The sequence below is a fragment of the Miscanthus floridulus genome, chromosome 11, assembly GCF_019320115.1.
Source record: "Miscanthus floridulus cultivar M001 chromosome 11, ASM1932011v1, whole genome shotgun sequence".
Taxonomy (NCBI): domain Eukaryota; kingdom Viridiplantae; phylum Streptophyta; class Magnoliopsida; order Poales; family Poaceae; genus Miscanthus; species Miscanthus floridulus.
Genome location: NC_089590.1, coordinates 7,285,442 through 7,297,279, shown reverse-complemented (window position 1 = coordinate 7,297,279; position 11,838 = coordinate 7,285,442).

Genomic DNA, 11,838 nt, shown 5'->3' with positions numbered 1-11,838 from the left:
CTATACATAACCCCTTTTCCTATGTTTAATTCACACTTTTGGGTCATTTATTCTTTTTTCTTTTGTTTCCTTGTTATATCTTTCGGCTCCCCTTTGTTAGTATTATATGTTTTATTAAAAGATTTTGACTTATCGTAAACCAAAATGTGTGTTTATTTTGGGACGGAAGGATATGTATTTACATAGCTGGGAAGAGGAACGGACATAGTTGTAAAGACAAGAAAAAGGAGCCAATAAGGTATCCAGCTCATTTCCTTCCAACCTCAATGTTTTTCATCTGGCATGTCTTCGCGTGTGGTTTTCATATTTTCTAAAGTTATTAGTTTCTCGTCTTTTCTATACATTTAGTTTTCATATCAACCACATTATGAGAACAAAAGATTGATCAATACATACCTCATGCTAATGGTTTCTTTCTTTGTGCTACCGTGTGGACAAGGGATAAAAAGGAGTGTCTAATATCTCATTTGGCTCTTTTTTATAGCATTTGGTTGATTGATAAGATAGGGACAAATGTTTGGTTCAGAGACACGATGTGATGTGGGGGTGCCATTATGAAAGGCGTTCTAGGGCTCGAGATGTGGCCAGAAGGGCCAGAGCGGCATCCAAGGAGGTACCAGCTGTAGTCAGCAGCAATTAAGGTTTATGGGGAAGGGATTAGAGTAATGAGAGAATGTTTAATGGGGAGAGAAACGAAGAGACCAGAGCTGGGCGCCCAGGGGCTAGAGCTGCTCTATATATTCTGTAATCAGCTTATGATCAATCAATCAAGAAACAAGTTATCTCCTAATCTACCTTTGCTACTCTTAATCTCACCCCCTTCACCATAGGGCGTCCAAGGAAGAATCCCAACGCCAGTACCCAATCTACCTATGAACTCCAGAGTCGGGGACCTACTGTCTTGGGCACCAACGCCCTTGACAACCTGGTATCGGCTTCTAGGCGTTCTTCATCCGCTGCTAAGCCACCACCACCCCCTCCAGCCACCACCACGCCTCCCACCCTAGCCTCACCAGCCACCTCAGACGCCTCCATATCCTCAACCATGGCTGAACCATCAACACTGATCTGCCCAAGTTGATCCAGGACTTGACCACCTCCATGAACGCTTCCATCAGCACCCTCTAGAGGCAGGTGGCGGCCCTGCAACAAGAGTGACTAGAAGCATCCTTCTCAGGCTCCCAAGGTTCTGGCCATGGCAACCAGATGGGTGATCGACCGCCCCGGTTCCAGAAGCTCGACTTCCCCAAATTTGACGGGATGTCTGATCCGCTGGCCTTCCTAAACCGTTGTGAGTCATATTTTCATCAGCAGCGCATTGTGGTGGAGGAACAAGTGTGGATGGCATCATACAACCTGGAGGCTGGCGCCCAGATGTGGTACCTCCAGGTGCAGCAAGATGAGGGCACTCCATCCTGGCGGTGTTTCTCTGAATTGCTAAACCTCCGCTTCGAGCCACCGATCTGGTCCAATCCGCTGGGTGAACTGATGGCCTGCAAGCAAACCGGTTGTCTCCAAGTATCAAGACTGGTTCAAGGCTCTACTGCCCCGCATTGGCACGCTAACAGAGGCTCAGCGTGTCTAGGCCTTCACGGTGAGACTCCAGCCACCACTCAGCCTCGACATCGAGATCCACAATCCCCAATCCCTCATCGTCGCCATGAGCCTCGCTCGCAAACTAGAGCAACGCGAGCAGTACGTCAGGGTGGCTGCATCACTACCTGCTCCACCATGGGCGCGCGGCCTCCTCACACGGCCACCCCTCAGCTGGCGCTCCCTGCTCCCCTGACCAGGACTGGATCCTCCACGGTCTACGTCGAAGGCCGCTAGGTAAAGCGTCTTTCGCAGACCGAGATGGAGGAACGTCGTCGCCTCGCCCTCTGCTTCAACTGCAATGAAAAATTTGGCTGGGGTCACAATCAGGTCTGCCAGCGCATTTTTCTCCTCGACCTGGCTGAAGAAGATGAAGCTAAAGATGTCCAGGCCACTGAGGACGTGGCTACAGCTGAGACGGTCAATCTACACATCTTGCTGCATGCCATCGATGGCGTCCGCACCAGTGAAATAATGCAAGTGTGTATCCAGCTGGGCGGTGCCTCCCTCCTCGCGCTCATCGACTCCGGCTCGACACACAATTTCATCTCTGAAGAAGTCGCAGCACGCACTTCGCTTCAGCTCCTGCCCCGTGGCAACATGAATGTGACGGTGGCCAATGGGGAGCACGTGCCATGCCCTAGCATGTATTGCGCAGCGGCCTTCTCCATCGACGATGAGACATTCTCCACCGACTTCTTCGCCCTACCGCTAGTCGGCTATGACATCGTCCTCGGCACCCACTAGTTGGCATCCCTTGGGCCAATTCTTTGGGATTTCAGAGCGCTCACCATGTTGTTCTAGCACCGGGATCATCGCGTCTGCTGGTAGGGCGTCGTCAGGCCAGTCAGCCCCTCTCTGCGGGCATGCAACAATGTCGACCTTCTTCCAGCCTTGCTGGATGAGTTTAGCTCCGTCTTCGCCGAGCCCACCGGCATGCCACCACCACGATCCTAGGACCACTGCATCAACCTTGTCCTAGGGTCATCGTCGGTGGCTGTCCGCCGCCTACCGCTACCCTACCTCCCACAAGGATGAATTGGAGCGCCAGTGCTCCACCATGCTGGCACAGGGGTTGATCCAGCACAGCAACTCAACGTTCTCATCCCCTGTGTTGATGGTCAAGAAGGCGGACGATACGTGGTGGTTCTACGTCGACTACAAAGCCCTCAACGCCATCACCGTCAAAGATGCTTACCCAATTGAAAGGTCCTAATGGCTAGAGGGGGGTGAATAGCCTAATAAAAAAATCTACAACAACACTTAACCAAATGGTTAGACAATTATGAGGTGAAGCAAGTATTGCGCTAGCCTACTCAAAATGCAAGCCACCTACCATAATTCTAGTTTAGATAGTGTCAATTCACACAAGAGCAATGACACTACCCTATGTTAGTGTGCTCTCAAAGGCTAACTAAAGAGCTACACCAACCAAGCAAGCAAGCTCTCACAACTAGTTACACTAAAGAGCTTGTCAACTAGTTTGCAATAATATAAAGAGAGTGATCAAGATAGTTATACCGCCGTGTAGAGGAGTGAACCAATCAATCACAAGGATGAATAACAATGAAGACCAATCACCTCAGAATCAATGATAAACACAATGATTTTTACCGAGGTTCACTTGCTTGCCGGCAAGCTACTCCTCGTTGTGGCGATTCACTCACTTGGAGGTTCACGTGCTAATTGGCTTCACACGCCAAACCCTCAATAGGGTGCCGCACAACCAACACAAGATGAGGACCACACAAGCCACGAGCAATTCACTAAAGTACCTTTTGGCTCTCCACCGGGGAAAGGTCAAGAACCCCTCACAATTACCATGATCGGAGCCGGAGACAATCACCACCTCCGCTCGACGATCCTGGCTGCTCCAAGCCGTCTAGGTGGCGGCAACCACCAAGAGTAACAAGCGAAATTCGCAGCGAAACACGAACACCAAGTGCCTCTAGATGCAATCACTCAAGTAATGCACTTGGATCACTCCCAATCTCACTATGATGATGAATCAATGATGTAGATGAGTGGGAGGACTTTGGCTAGGCTCATAAGGTTGCTATGTCAATGAAAATGGCCAAAGATGTGAGTCACAGTCGGCCATGGGGCTTAAATAGAAGCCCCCACAAAATAGAGCCGTTGTACCCCTTCACTGGGTACTCTGCGCTCTGACCGGATGCTCTGGTCCACTTGACCGGACCCTAGACTTAGCGTTCGGTCCACAGATGGACGCCACGTGTCATCGCCTTCAAACGCTGTTCGTCAGATTCCAACGGCTATGACGCTGACCGGACGCTCCGGTTAAAACTGACCGGACGCTGGAACCTCAGCGTCCGATCGAGTACAGTAAGGGTCGAAACCTAGTTTTCCTCGACCGGACGCGTCCGGTCCACCTCGACTGGACACAGCCCAGCGTCCGGTGGTAAACCCTAGCCACTGTACCGATAGTCAACGCGACCGGACGCAGGCAGTCAGTGTCCAGTCACTGGACTGACGCTGGCATTAGCTCTGTTCTCACTTCTATCTTCTCCACCCTTGCTCCAATGTGCCAACCATCAAGAATTTGCATCTGGCGCAATAGAAAATAGGCATTTCATTTTCCTGAAAGCGCCGAATCCGACCCAAACCCATCTCAACCCTGCAAACACCTTGTGTACATGTGTTAGCATATTTTCACAAATATTATCAAGGGTGTTAGCACTCCACTAGATCCTAAATGCATATGCAATGAGTTAGAGCATCTAGTGGCACTTTGATAACCGCATTCCGATATGAGTTTCACCCCTCTTAATAGTACGGCTATCAAATCTAAATGTGATTATACTCTCTAAGTGTCTTGATCACCAAAACAAAATAGCTCCTACAAGTTATACCTTTGCCTTGAGCTTTTTGTTTTTCTCTTTCTTCTCTTCAAGTTTAAGCCCTTGATCATCTCCATGCTATCACCATTGTCATGTTATGATCTTCATTTGCTTCTCTACTTGAAGTGTGCTACCTATCTCATGATCACTTGATGAACTAGGTTAGCACTTAGGGTTTCATCAATTCACCAAAACCAAACTAGAGCTTTCACCAATTCTAGTGGTGGATGAACTCCTGGATGAGTTGCATGGTGCTCGCTACTTCACCAAGCTTGACCCGCGTTCTGGCTACCATCAAGTCCGCATGAACCCCATTGATGTGGAGAAGACGGCGTTCCGGACTCACGATGGCCTCTATGAGTACCTCATAATGCCATTTGGGTTGTGCAACGCCCTGGCCACATTTCAGGTGCTGATGAACAATGTGTTGCGCCCCTTCTTACGCCGCTTTGTCCTCGTCTTCTTCGACGATATTCTGATCTACAGCAGCTCACTGGCGGAGCACCTATGCCATGTCCGTGTTGTCCTCTCCATGCTTCACCAACATCGCCCCTTTGTCAAGCGCTCCAAGTGTGCTTTCGGCCACTATGAAAGACGTCCCAGGGCTCAAGATGTGGGGGTGCCATTATGAAAGACGTCCCATGGCTCGAGATGTGGCCAGAAGGGCCAGAGCGGCATCCAAGGAGGTACTAGCTGTAGTCAGCAGCAATTAAGTTTTATGGGGAAGGGATTAGAGTAATGAGAGAATGTTTAATGGGGAGAGAAACGAAGAGACCAGTGCTGGGCGCCCAGGGGCTAGGGCTGCTCTATATATTCTATAATCAGCTTATGATGAATCAGTCAAGAAACAAGTTATCTCCTAATCTACCTTTGCTGCTCTTAAGTTCACCCCCTTCACCATAGGGCATCTAGGGAAGAATCCCAGCACCAGTACCCAATCTACATACGAACTCCGAAGTCGGGGACCTGCTGTCTTGGGCACCAACGCCCTTGACACATGGACCAGTGTAGTCATCCTTATTAAGGGAATATTTCTTAAAATTTTGGTGCAAACTCATCCCAAAATTTGGACAGATCAATCCCAAAGGAAATATTCCTTGAAGAACATCTCTAATGGTGAATCGGTCATACTTTTTTCTCATGCCACATAAAGCTTCTCCACTCTAAGATCTTGACTCTAATCTCCACCTCGAGTCCTTGATATGGAGTACAATTGACATGCAACAGAAGACTAGGGTGATGAGTGATGTGAAGGACAAGACCAAGGATGGCAGTGAAAGAGGGAAGGACCAAGACAATTGACCCGGCCGAAAGGTAAGGTGTGGCTGCTAGATGTCAAGCGCTAGATCATGAAAGGCAATACGGAGGTACTGTCGGAGTCTTCTTAGGAGAGAGCCGGCGGGTGCGGGTGGCAAGGAGAGGATAGTTAGTGAGCATATTCCACCCGAGAGGCAGCGATGTGCATTTTGCTGCGCCCATGATGAGTTCATTGCAACAAGCCAAAGATGCACTTCCTGCATTGGAACATCATCCACCGCTAGTTATGATGTCAATCAGTTGAAGGGATTCAATTTTTTATTTCCTATGATTTGATAAAAAGATTAGAGTTGACTCTTCTCTCCCCTCTACGATTCAACTCCCTCTAGCAATTGGGTTGACTCAAATCAACGCAGGACCATGAGTCGATTTGTATGCCTCACTGGAGATGGCTTAAATATAGGATTTTGTATTGAAAAGCGCTACAGCATCATCATCACACAAGTGCATACAGTGGATATATAACCAAAGTAGCATTTAAGCTACAACACAAGAACAAAACAATACAACACAAGAACATGCTTCAAAAGAAGAAAATAAAACAAAACTCAATCTAAGTTAAACTTCAATCCGCTTGGTCGACCTCCAGCCAAATCTGCTGAAAAGCTCCATGATGGTAGTCTCAATATTTTTGCAGCCCATCCTCAAAACATTTCTCTCTTCCTCTTTAAAGAATAACAACCAACTTCTGGTCCAATACCAATCCCCTTGAAAATTACCTGCATGTGGGTGTAAGAAGTGGCTTTATTGAAAACGACATCATTTATTTTCAACCAAATAGTCCAACACGTAGTTGTACCTACTAGAATTTGGATCCTAAGCTCAAAAGAAAACCCTTTGAGCCATGATCCGAACATATTAGATACACTAAGAGGAGGTTGAATGCCGAAATTGATGAAAATGGTATTCCCAATGAACCGTGCCATATGACAATAAAAAATAGGTGTTGAATTGTTTCACTAGCATTATAAAAACAACACTTGGGACTACCCTGCCAACGTCTTTTGGTCAGATTATCTTTCATTAAAATCACCCCTTTTTTAAATATCACAAGAAGATTTTGATCTTAAGATGAACTCTTGCTTTCCAAAGATCACATTTTCTTGGTAATTGTATTTTGCTGAATCAAAGCAGTATACATAGAGCGGACAGTGAAGTTCCCATCCTCATCAGTCAAATTAACATAAGCTACCCTTGAAACTAGTTCAAACCAAGCACCTATTTTGTCTCCTACTAAAGTTCTCTGAAAAGAAACATTAAGAGGGGCAGAACTTAGCACACTATCCACTGTTACATACTTCTTCCTAACAATTCTATACAACATGGGATAAGCCAACATTAAAGGTTTGTCACCAGTCCAATGATCCTTCCAAAATCTAACTTTTTCTCGTTTTTTACCTTAAAGGTGCCAAAAGACAAGAAATGATCCTTTACCTACATGAGACCTGACCAAAACTACGAGTTTGCAGGTCTTCTAGTGACCTGAGTAACGGTCTTATTATATAAGTACTTCCTTTTAAGTAAGTGTTTCCATAGGCCACTCTCCACTAACTTAAAAAGCCATTTGCTCAAAAGACATTTGTTTTGAATCTCTAAATTCAAAATTCCTAATCCTCCTATGTGTTTCAGAGTGCATAGCTCCATTTGGCTAGGCGGTACTTTTTCATATGCTCATCACATTGCCAGAAAAACCTAGTAATCTAACTTTTTGAGAACACCTTTAGGAGCCTTAAAGAAAGAAAACATAAACATAGGAAGGCTCGAGAGGACTGAATTAATTAAAACTAGCCTACCCCTGACTGAAAGTAGTTTCCCCTTTCAACTACCAAGTTTTATTTGGTGGTGGTGGGGGGGGGACACAAGTTTTTTTTGAAATCTTTCTTCCACCGCCGACCTATCCTTGTTAGAAATTAGGACAGGGGCAAATTCATCCTTTCATGTGGTAGATTTTAGGAGAAATAAAGAGAAAGGAGGAAAAATGGTAAAGAAAACAAGAAGCAAATGTCTATTTTAACGAAAGCAATATTTGGGATGTAATTTTGTGCGTTGTTTACCGGTAAAAATGCAATTTTCTCGTGAGAGGGAGGGTGTCATGACTGCCGTGACTCAGGATTTTTGTAACGGTCGAGTGTCATGGAACACCCCATGTGACAAACCAACGCACACAACACCTAACATCATGCCTAAGATTATTGTAGTTAAAAGAGCTTGCTAGGAATCACTTTAATTCAAAAATACATAAGACATGGAATAAACACAATTTTCAGATTTCCCTTTATAGGTTCAACTCTTCACCTAAGATTATTGTAGTTAAAAGAGCTTGCTAGGAATCACTTTAATTCAAAAATACCTAAGACATGGAATAAACACAATTTTCGGATTTCCCTTTATAGGTTCAACTCTTCACTTATTCTCTTGATTCTTATCGGAGTTAACTTGTAGTTCATCCCGAGGTCACCCACTCCGGGGTCTACTATGTAGCAGCGAATAGAGCATTGACTCACATCAACCAACGACATTACCTGCAAAACAACTTAATGGCAGTGCCGTGAGTACATTTCGTACTTGCGGGACTTAATTCCAACACATAGATATTTGGTGGATGCAAAAGTATTATCAGGAATTTGTACATTTGCGGAGAAGCATATGGCGTTTCTTAGATGACATGCCATGAATTCATTATTAGGGAGTATTAGCATTAGTAAGGTACGATATCTAAAGGAGTGATCAACATATGTAAACTTCTCATCACATTTGGTTCATTACACTACCATGGGTATAGAAAGTAGGAACAACCATAAGGGGTCCGTCCCGAGGGACTTTAGGCTTTCAAAACTCTGTAGAGGTGTACAACTTGTATCCACACGGAAGAACGGGACTAACCACCATACCTTGTGCACAAGATAAGGGTTGCCTCACGTCTTCCAACCTTTCCCTAAATTGGCCCAAATATCCCATGAAAGATTCGACTGGTGCTCGGTTAATGCTACCACCATCTAACCGGTGCCACCTTCATGCTAGTCTCACGGATAGACTAGTCGCAATTAGCTACTAGGCTTGCCGCCCTCATATGCGACATATGGTCTGTACGGGCGGTTACTCGGACTCACGTATCCCAATACACGGTCCTTAACTGCTCCACGAGCTATGTCAATTGAGATCCCACACTCACAGTGACCTACCCCTCGCTTGAGCAAGAATTACCAAATTGATCATCATGTTCATATACCAAATTTAAGGTGGGTCCTTAGTCAAGATTAGGGAAGTAGACAAGTTGTAACGCTCGTTCATTTTAGTAGTTAATTATCCCAGTGTAGCATCCTACACGCGCAAGTATGAGTTCTCTTCTCATACTCGACTTCTACTGTTGTCTAAGCAAGTAAGCAATTAAACGTTACCAAACCCATTGATTAAATGAAGGCTCTAATTAATTAGTGAGTAGTTCTAACTTAGTGAAACATCATAAAGTTGATTAACCAAATCTACATGAAATGCATAACTCATAATGAAACATGATAAGTATCCAAAATAGAGCTTATAATAGTGGGGTGCCTGCCTGGTTTTGCCGCTCGAATGAATTAGAAGTTGTAGACAACAACTCACACATGCTCCTCACGCTACTAGGCTCTTGAAAGAAGACAAAGATTGGGGTTGAAGATAACCGATGGAGGCTTAGGAACAAGACTCGGCTTAGAGCTTTGGATAAAGGCTTCTAACTTGGCTCTACTATTGCACTGTTTGAAACTAAGCTTAACCTAGTATTGTTGGGTAAGCTTTCTAAACAACTAACACTTACTGTTTTCTTGACGGATACTCCGACATAGGTGGTGGACACTCCATCAGGTTGGGCTCTGAGGTGACTCAGGTCTGGCTGAACTCTGTTTGGTTTGATGGACACTCCGGTAGGAACTATGATGTCTCGGGTTTTTTGGGTTACTGAGTCACACTCTGTGAGGAGTCACGGACTCTCCGCTGAGAACTCGATGCTCTCGGGTTTCTAGGTCATACACTCTTATAAATCAACGGAGACTTTGGTGAAGCCGTGGACACTCCGTTGACTCATGTCAATAGCAGATAAGGCTCTGATGGGTGTCTTTCTGGGGTTGGTGGACACTCCATCGAATTGACGAACGCTCCGTCAGGCTGTCGACAGAACCTATGTTCTTGGATGATCTTGGGGTTCAAACTTAGATGTGCTCAGCTGTGATCTATGCATGTGCAAGATATCTCTGGGTTAGCTTAGGTGGCTTACTAGGCTCTAGATATCTAGGTTTGAAGTTTGTTTTGCTAAGTGTGGCTATAGGTTTAGGATCAAACTTAGAGATATGAGGATATGAAGACAAAACCATGATATTGAGATGAAATCCTTAGCTATGAGATTTGAGAGCTTTCGTAGCCAAAAACTTGAAGATCCAAACCTTCTTCACTCTTACTTCTCCATCCAAACATGACCTATCTTCATATGATCTTCCTCTTGCAAACATTCCCAAAAAAGATGAATCAAAGAATAATCCATGGGGTTGTTGGGTGATTGAGCTAGATAAGAACTTCTTGAACTTACTTACATATGATGGAACCACCACTAGCAAGACACTTTCAATCCTTGTATCAAAAGACTATGGATTATATCTTTGGGTGGAAAATCCAAGAAATGGGGGTGGTTCTTCTTGAGCTCACCATGAAGGGGTTGAGGGTGAAGGGTGTCCATGGGCTGCTGCTGATGCTTTCCTTCTTCCTCTCCCTTTCCTCCAATCTTTTCTTTAATCTCTCCCCTCTCTAGCTTCTAGGGTTCTTGCTTGTTCTTGAGTGGGTTGAAAGAGAGAGAGTGAGTATTGCAAATGAAAGGATGAGTGAGAGAGTTTGGCTTCAACTGAGAGATATCTATACCATTTCATGCTGACATGTGGGTCCCACTCCCATAAGTGGCAAACAACTCATCTCCACTTCTATGCTGCTGTTTTGTGTTTCACCGGATGGTCCGATAGAAATGGCGGACTGTCCGGTAACCCTGATTTGATCCAATCCTTGAATGGTTTGGCATTGGGGCCAGGTTATCATGTCCTGGGGTACTTGCCTGAGGTTAAATTGGGGTTGATGAAGTCAATAGGATATCTCCTAATTAGCTTGGGGTCGCTCTCCTTGCTTTGGGTGTAAGCCTGACCATGGCTATCCGAAGATGATTGCGGATTATTTTTGGCAGGTCCTCAACGACCATTCGTGTTTAGAACACCAGAGATCTTCACATAAATTCGGGTGATTGCTTCTTTCAGTGGTAAAAAATGACTTCATATATTGTAACAAACTCGGGTCGTTACAGAGGGGCAGCGGCTAGCGGCTGAAGTTTCAGGTGGGCTGAGAGAGAGAAGGGAGGGAGTCAGGGTTTTGCCCGCTTATATAGTCAAGACTCAAATTGGGCTGAAATGGGCCAAATGAATTCATTTTAGGCTCAGCCTATCAACAGAGATGGATCTTGTAAATCAATTTAAGGAGACGGATAATATTTTGCCATCTCCTTAGCTAAAATGACTATCTCCCGAAAATCATTGGTTATTTGAGGAAAATCTTTCTTTTAGTAGTGTTACTATTGTCGTGCTGCATGGTCCGACGGCCATCATGCTACCCATCTGCCCATCTATATAAAGCCTGAAAAAATTAGAGAAAATTCCTCATCTGCCATAGAAGCTATACACGTGGCATCCAATAGCTTTTGTTCGTTGCCATTGAAAAAAACTGCTATACAATTGTTAAATGGCATTGTTTTGTACTTCCATTTGATTATGTTTTTTTTGCTAGTACCTATAGTTTGCTTGGTATACGTGTCAGGCAAAGAAAAAAATTTGGGACCGATAGATCCAAGTCACCGACCTGCATGGGCAATCTATAAGCAGGCCGTCGTGCCCAGGGGCGGATCCAGTGGTGGGGCGGGGGGGGGGCTCAAGCCCCCCCTACCCAAACCGAATCAGTGCAAATTACTATAGAGCCCATATGAATTTTTAGGCAAAGTTCTATAGTATAGGGGGGCTGAGACTTAAGATCGAGCAGCAGTGTTGTTCAGTCCCCCCTAAAATAT